The sequence below is a fragment of the Rosa rugosa genome, chromosome 3 (genome assembly GCF_958449725.1).
Source record: "Rosa rugosa chromosome 3, drRosRugo1.1, whole genome shotgun sequence".
Classification (NCBI taxonomy): Eukaryota; Viridiplantae; Streptophyta; class Magnoliopsida; order Rosales; family Rosaceae; genus Rosa; species Rosa rugosa.
This window is the reverse complement of record NC_084822.1, coordinates 23,702,046-23,710,421: the sequence shown is the minus strand read 5'-3', so window position 1 is coordinate 23,710,421 and position 8,376 is coordinate 23,702,046.

Sequence of the window (8,376 nt, the reverse complement as noted above, 5' to 3'; positions counted from 1 at the left end):
TGTATGGAAAGAAAATACTTGGAGATAAACCCTAGATGCTTTGCCGTGAAAAAGGAAGAGATAAACAAGGGAGAACGTGAAATTCCTAGGGTTTTGGACGGCAAAGATATTCCCTAGAGAGTTTTAAGGAAAGAGAAAAAGGTGGAGACCAAGAAAAGCTCAAATGAAGACTAGATACATTCCTACATTCCCTAAAGAGTTTTGGCCGAATTTAAAGACAGAAAATCAGAAATTATCTCAAGAATTTCGGCAAGAAAATCAAGGGAAATATTCTAGGAAATTATGTGATTGGTTGAGACACCTCATAGGGCTTATGTGGCAAGAAGTCATTGGAGGAAATTATGTGGAAGTGCAAGCAATTGCCGTGAGCTTTTCTAGGGTTTTGGACGGCATGGAGACCTAGGGGCCGTCCCCTATATATTCCTCTCTTCTCTCAACGTCAAGGAGTTCCCACTTTTGCGTTTTACAACTTTAGAAAAAATCAGAAAACTCTCTCTAGCTTAGCCGTGTTCTTCTCCATCCTCTAGGGCAACCACGAAGTTCAAGCAAGGCCAAGGAAGAAGAGGACAAGCCGTGCACATCATCCATCACCATCCTTGAAGATTGCTTTCGAAATTCAAGAGACCATTCATCCCATCTCCATCTCTTGGTGTAATCCGATTCTCCTTGTAACCTTTGCTTTGTAATTTTCGTTGGTTATGCCCTAGTTGACACATGTGTTTGAACAAGTTTCGAATTCTGAAATTCTATGATTAATTGTTAATTTTCAGATTCATGTTTTGCGATTTATGGTTGCTTATGTGTGAGTGTTTGATTAAATTTGCATGATAGATAACTTTTGTATTTTAATCTTATGTGGTTGCAAACACCTAGGGTTTTTATATAATTGGTGCTACGAATTTAAGAACATGAATCAACTTTTTGGTTTTGTGTTCTTGAATCAATAAGTAGTAAAGGTTTTGCACAAAAACCGAATTTAATCAAAGAAGATTGCAATTAGGTGGACTTTTTCATACTAAGTTGCACATTTGAATTGATAGCCTTTCTAGATGCTTAATGCGTTAGACATGTATGATTGACTAGCTTTCTAGGGCTTGAATGCATGTTTGATAGGATTAGTCTATGTGCTTTCACTTAGATTAATTAGCGTTGAAAGTAAAATATGGGAAAATTGTTTGCTTTGAACATTTCACATGATCAATTCCTCTTGCATGACTATGATGAACAATGATGAACTTGAATTAATTTTAATCATATGTTTCGATTTTGATCTTTGTTCTCGCATTCCATTTATAATTTTATGTTTTTGCAGTTTAATTGTTTTATTAACTTAGTTTTATTTTCAGAAAAACCAAAATCAAAAACCCCCTTTTAATTCGTAAATAATGTGCATATGTGTGAATATTATACTTTGTTTTGATTTTAATTGTTTAATTGTTTGACAATGACAGGTGTACCCTCAATCTCCGGAATAGAACGATCCCTACTTACTTATACTACTAATGACATTTCAGGGTTAAATTATGCGCTTGCTCTGAGCGCATCAATTTTTGGCGCCGTTGCCGGGGATTGAAAAATCATTTGCCATATTGTGAATAATTGTTTTGTTTATATTGTTATCGAAAAAAAAAAAAAAAAAAAAAAAAAAAATATTTTGCTTGTTAATTTTGTAATTGTCGAAAATTAGATAATTAATTACTTAGGTTGTTATTTATATTGTTGAATACTAGTTTAATTGTGAGTTGTAAATTAAAGAAGGAATAGGTGAAGTCGTGTTTATTAATATTGGCCTAAACCCCTTATTGGTACCTAGTTCAGGTCCCTTAAGGTTGAGGGCGGCCTTTATTAACATTCATTGAACTGTCTAACACACTTAGGACCTTTTACATCCTAGTAAGAATATCCTATGTGAGATGGTGTCTAGGAAGGGGACAACGTTCATGACGGGTTCTGGATTCAGAAGTGCTTACAAATGGGCGTAAACCTCAATGAGGGAGTAGCCTATGCCAAAATGGATCCTACCTCTTGTGTTCGCCCTCCCCTACCTGGCCATTTCAGTAAGGTTGCCCAACGGATGTAGGAGGGACTTTGTGTCTAGACGATTATACTTGGGCCGCATGTCCACTTGATTTACCGCTTGGAATTAAATTTGATATCAATAGTATTTATAACAAAAGAAAATGTAAGAAATTGTTGTGGCACTTAAGGTATATTGGATTAAACATAATCTTGGAAGGGTAGCTGTTTCAGCCCCATTGCACAACGAGATTCCCTGTTCCCGTACCTAAGTGTTGAAAAGAATTGTAAAAGTAAAAAAAAAAAAAAAAAAAAAAAAAAAAAATCGGAAAAGAAAAAAAAAAAAATTTGTGAATAGTGACGTTTTGTATATGTGTTTTGTGTGAAAGTTTTGTGTCTAATTATACTTGTAAAGAATTAGAATTAAAGAAAATAAAAATTGGAGTTATAAATGTTGTTAAATACTTAATTGTTGCGAGTGTGTAAAATCGTCTGAGTAGACAAGGGCCCTTTTGTTAATATTGGCCTTAACCCTTCATTCGTACCTTTCTAAGGTCTTATGAGGTTGAGGGCGGCCTTCATTAGCACTTGGAGAACAGTTTAACACATGAGTAATTTCCCAGCTGAGTAAGGGGCATTACAGATGGTGTCTTAGGTTGAGACCCTGGGTGATGGGTTCAATTGGATCTCAGAGATACTATAGACTGTGCGTAAACCACAATGTGGAAGTAGCCAATAGGGGCGTAAACCTCAATGAGGAAGTAGCCTCCGTAGTATCACCAAAATGAGTCCTCCCTCTCACTTACCTCTTAATCTGGCTATCTGGCCTTCTGAAACAAAGGAAAGTGACTTATGTCTAAGCGACTATCCCTATATCGTAGCTCACCAATAGTAGTGGTTTCTATTGGGCTCGACTTACAATTCGGAATCAATTGAGTTATTAACTTTGTTTATAGCGTTTCCATGTAAAAATAAAATACTTGTACATACCCTTCACATGTAAATTGGTTTGTTTTCTTACTTCTCTTACTTGTACAAAATTTGTAAGTTTCTTTTGTTGCTTGTGAATAGTGACGTCTCCTTGTATATAATGAATAGTGACGTTTTCTTGTATATTAACTTGTATCTCTTGTACTTTGCAATTTACTAACTTACTATGAGGCGTTTGTGGAGCATGAAGTGGAGGATGTACCCCTCCAAAACGCCCCACAACCAGAGGATTAAATGGAGGTACAAGTCTAGGCTGAAAGACTATAAACATTAAGCGCTGCTTGGGAGGCAACCCAATTCAGAAGTAGCTGTGGAGGAGTCATCAACGCAGATTTGCTTTCTCTTCCCCTTTTACTTCTCCATTTTCCCTTTGTTTTAATAGTTATTTTCGTAAATTTCGTCCCTATATGCTTAAGTGTTTCATTGCATGCTTAGTCTTGATTACATTGAGGACAATGCAATATTTAACTGTGGGGGAAGGGATTTATATTTTGAGTCTTTTATTTTTTGAGTCATTTATATGGAAAAATACAAAAAAATTGAAAAGTGTCAGAAAAATAAAAAATTTTCGTTGCTTTTGTTTCTATTGAGTCATAGGATGCCTTTCAACTGTCTGGGATGATTCTATATCTCTGAAATCATGACTAAAAGAGGACCACAACATTGAGATGATTTTAACATGGTATTCTTTGGTTAATTGAGATATGTGAAAAATATGTGCCTTGTAGTGGATATGGATTGCATGACCTTGGTACAGAATATGAGCATGTTAGGATGAGTTGTGATTCATAAAGCCCATGTGAGATAATTGAGCCCATGTTCCTTTTTCTTGGAGTGAAATGAAAAATATATTCTTAATTTCTTGGCGATGTTTTGATGATCTCATTATTCTTTCATCTTGATTGACTGCTTGCCATAGATTAAGTTTAATGGACTAGAGAATGCTAGAATTCGCTCTTGTGCTTGTTGAGACGTAATATCAATACATGGCCCTGATTCTGGAAGGGATAGAGGTTCTCTAGGAATTACCACCATTGCCAAATAAACTTGTGTCCCCACTTGTGCCCGTCGTGGGACCCCCTAGATAAGCCCATTTGAGCCTACATTAAGCCTTTTCGTTCATCACCCTTAAAATCCTTAACCATGAAGCTTAGTATAGTTACAACTCTACCCTTTGTTCTAAGAACTTAGTGGAGCTAACTTTTGAGACATATTACATGGGTTTGGTGTTAAAGATGAAGATTGAGAAGAGGTGAAAGTTCAAGTGTGGGGGTAAACTTGTCCATGAACGAAAAATGTATGAAAAAGCCGAGAAAATGAAAAGAAAAGAAAAATGTACACGGCTAGAAAAGAAAAGAAAGAAATATCTATGGATTTTAGTCCCCCATACTTAGTGATTTCGGAGTTTACTTTAAATTGAAGGCCCACTACAGAAAAATTTGGCCTTTGTCCATTTCACTAGAGTCAAGGGAAGTTTACATTGAAGATTGGGCCCAACATGAAGACATTTGGCCCTTTTATGTGACCACTAGGAGAAAGTGACGTTTTTGCAATGCCTTGGTGACATATTTCGAGGACTCTCTACATTTACAGAAGCTCTACTAGGTTTTTAGGACACTTTGTTAAATTCCTTACCCTTCGTTTCTTTAAACCTTGAGCCATGGCCCCATTACAACCCTTGAGAAGACCTTCTTGATCCTTAAGATGGGACAGCCCTTGATGTGGAGATGAGTTACAAGAGTTGAACCTATGGCTTGGGTCCATCTGTGCAAGTAGTTGGTATCCTTCATGAGATCTTTAAAGAAAATTATACTTGTGCTTTCGTTTCTTGCACTATGTGATATACTTGCTATCTTTCACATATACTTGAGTGTATAAGCTTTTAAGCATTGCCATGATCTGAGAGAAGAAAGAGTGAATATACCTTGTGAGGAACTGAATCAAACTTGTTTGAAGCATGCTTAACAGAAACCATCACCATTGTTCCAACCAAGTCCTACTTGTGTATATGTGAATTATATGTTTTAATTAACTCTCGAATGCCTAAACATTGATTCTTGGTGAAGTGCTAATCTTGGTGTTGTGAAAGTAAGAGATTGCTGAGACAAATAGTTGAAGGGCAATAGAGTCTTTGTTTGTTTGAGTCTTTAATTTTCGTTGAGTCTTAGTGTGTGTCTTTGTTTGATTTTGCTAAGGGACTAGCAAAAGCTAAGTGTGGGGGAATTTGATAGGAGCATTTTAATGCGACGTTTTAACTGCATTTCCTTACATTTCTTGCGCCATTTCCTTAGTAAAACTCTGTTTAGGAAAGTTTCCATTCTTTGATTGGGAAAGTTCCTATTTGTAGAAAGTTTCCATTTTTCTTAGTTTCTATTTTCCATTTTTAGAAAGTTTCTATTCTTATAGTTTTCATTTCTCATTTCTGGCAAGTTTCTATTTTTCATTTTTAGTAACTTTCTATTTTTCATTTTTGGTAAGTTGCTATTTTTCAAATTAGGAAAGTTTCTATTTCTCATACTAGTTTCTATTTTCAGGACCTCCGAGCTAGAAAGTGGAAATGAACTCACAAATGGAAAGAGGAGCCTGCGAACATCAAGACAAACAAATATGAGAGAAAACGGTCCACACATTTGAGCAGAAATGAAGAAACAAGCTTTCCTAGTGCAACCAGGAAACCCTGCGAAATGGAGGAGAGCTTACCAATGAAGTTTCCAACGCAACTATGAAAAGAAATGAAGAAAATAAAGTGTTGTGATGTTGGAAGATGACATGGCATAGAAGTGACGCATGGAGGCCCAAAAACTCTCAAGACTTGTTGGATTTTTGGCTAATTGGATAAAAGCCCACCAAAGCCCATGGAACTAGGGTTTGTGACGCAAACCCTAGCCCTAAAGATGTTTTGCCGTGAATTTGCAAGAGAGAAACAAGGAAGAGGCGTCCAAAAATCAGAAATTAAAAAGAGATTTTCTAGGGAGATTATCTAGGGCTATTTGTATGGAAAGAAAATACTTGGAGATAAACCCTAGATGCTTTGCCGTGAAAAAGGAAGAGATAAACAAGGGAGAACGTGAAATTCCTAGGGTTTTGGACGGCAAAGATATTCCCTAGAGAGTTTTAAGGAAAGAGAAAAAGGTGGAGACCAAGAAAAGCTCAAATGAAGACTAGATACATTCCTACATTCCCTAAAGAGTTTTGGCCGAATTTAAAGACAGAAAATCAGAAATTATCTCAAGAATTTCGGCAAGAAAATCAAGGGAAATATTCTAGGAAATTATGTGATTGGTTGAGACACCTCATAGGGCTTATGTGGCAAGAAGTCATTGGAGGAAATTATGTGGAAGTGCAAGCAATTGCCGTGAGCTTTTCTAGGGTTTTGGACGGCATGGAGACCTAGGGGCCGTCCCCTATATATTCCTCTCTTCTCTCAACGTCAAGGAGTTCCCACTTTTGCGTTTTACAACTTTAGAAAAAATCAGAAAACTCTCTCTAGCTTAGCCGTGTTCTTCTCCATCCTCTAGGGCAACCACGAAGTTCAAGCAAGGCCAAGGAAGAAGAGGACAAGCCGTGCACATCATCCATCACCATCCTTGAAGATTGCTTTCGAAATTCAAGAGACCATTCATCCCATCTCCATCTCTTGGTGTAATCCGATTCTCCTTGTAACCTTTGCTTTGTAATTTTCGTTGGTTATGCCCTAGTTGACACATGTGTTTGAACAAGTTTCGAATTCTGAAATTCTATGATTAATTGTTAATTTTCAGATTCATGTTTTGCGATTTATGGTTGCTTATGTGTGAGTGTTTGATTAAATTTGCATGATAGATAACTTTTGTATTTTAATCTTATGTGGTTGCAAACACCTAGGGTTTTTATATAATTGGTGCTACGAATTTAAGAACATGAATCAACTTTTTGGTTTTGTGTTCTTGAATCAATAAGTAGTAAAGGTTTTGCACAAAAACCGAATTTAATCAAAGAAGATTGCAATTAGGTGGACTTTTTCATACTAAGTTGCACATTTGAATTGATAGCCTTTCTAGATGCTTAATGCGTTAGACATGTATGATTGACTAGCTTTCTAGGGCTTGAATGCATGTTTGATAGGATTAGTCTATGTGCTTTCACTTAGATTAATTAGCGTTGAAAGTAAAATATGGGAAAATTGTTTGCTTTGAACATTTCACATGATCAATTCCTCTTGCATGACTATGATGAACAATGATGAACTTGAATTAATTTTAATCATATGTTTCGATTTTGATCTTTGTTCTCGCATTCCATTTATAATTTTATGTTTTTGCAGTTTAATTGTTTTATTAACTTAGTTTTATTTTCAGAAAAACCAAAATCAAAAACCCCCTTTTAATTCGTAAATAATGTGCATATGTGTGAATATTATACTTTGTTTTGATTTTAATTGTTTAATTGTTTGACAATGACAGGTGTACCCTCAATCCCCGGAATAGAACGATCCCTACTTACTTATACTACTAATGACATTTCAGGGTTAAATTATGCGCTTGCTCTGAGCGCATCAGCCATTTCACTAAAAAACAAACCAAATCAACGGAATTAGAAGCAAGAAGTTTGGAAAAACACTGTTCATAAACTCAAACTTGAGGCAAAGGGATCAAATTGTTTGCAATGAATGGAAAGCATCTAGGGCTTTGAAAAAGCACAAGAACAACGCATTTGAAGTTTTAGAAGCCATTTCACTAAAAAACAAACCAAATCAACGGAATTGGAAGCAAGAAGTTTGGAAAAAGATTGTTCATAAACTCAAACTTGAAGCAAAGTGATCAAATTGTTTCAAATGAATGGAAAGCATCTAGGGCTTTCAAAAATCACAAGAACGACGCATTTGAAGTTTTAGTAGCCATTTCACTAAAAAACCAAACCAAATCAACGGATTTAGAACCCAGAAGTTTGGAAAATCCCTGTTCATAAACTCAAACATGAAGCAAAGTGATCAAATTGTTTGAAATGAACTAGAACAACGCAATAAAAGATTTTAGAAGCCAATTCAATAAAAGACAAACCAAATCTAGAGAATTAGAAGCCAGAAGATTGGAAAATCAAAACAAAGTGATCAAATTGTTTGAAATGAATGGAAAGCATCTAGGGCTTTGAAAAGCACTAGAACAACGCATTTGAAGATTTTGAAGCAATTTCACTAAAAAACAAAAACCAAATCAACGGAATTTGTAGCAAGAAGTTTGGAAAAACACTGTTCATAAACTCAAACTTGAGGCAAAGTGATCAAATTGTTTTAAATGAATGGAAAGCATCTTGGGCTTTGAAAACAACAAGAACAACGCATTTGAAGATTTAGAAGCAATTTCACTAAAAAAAAAACCAAATCAACGGAAT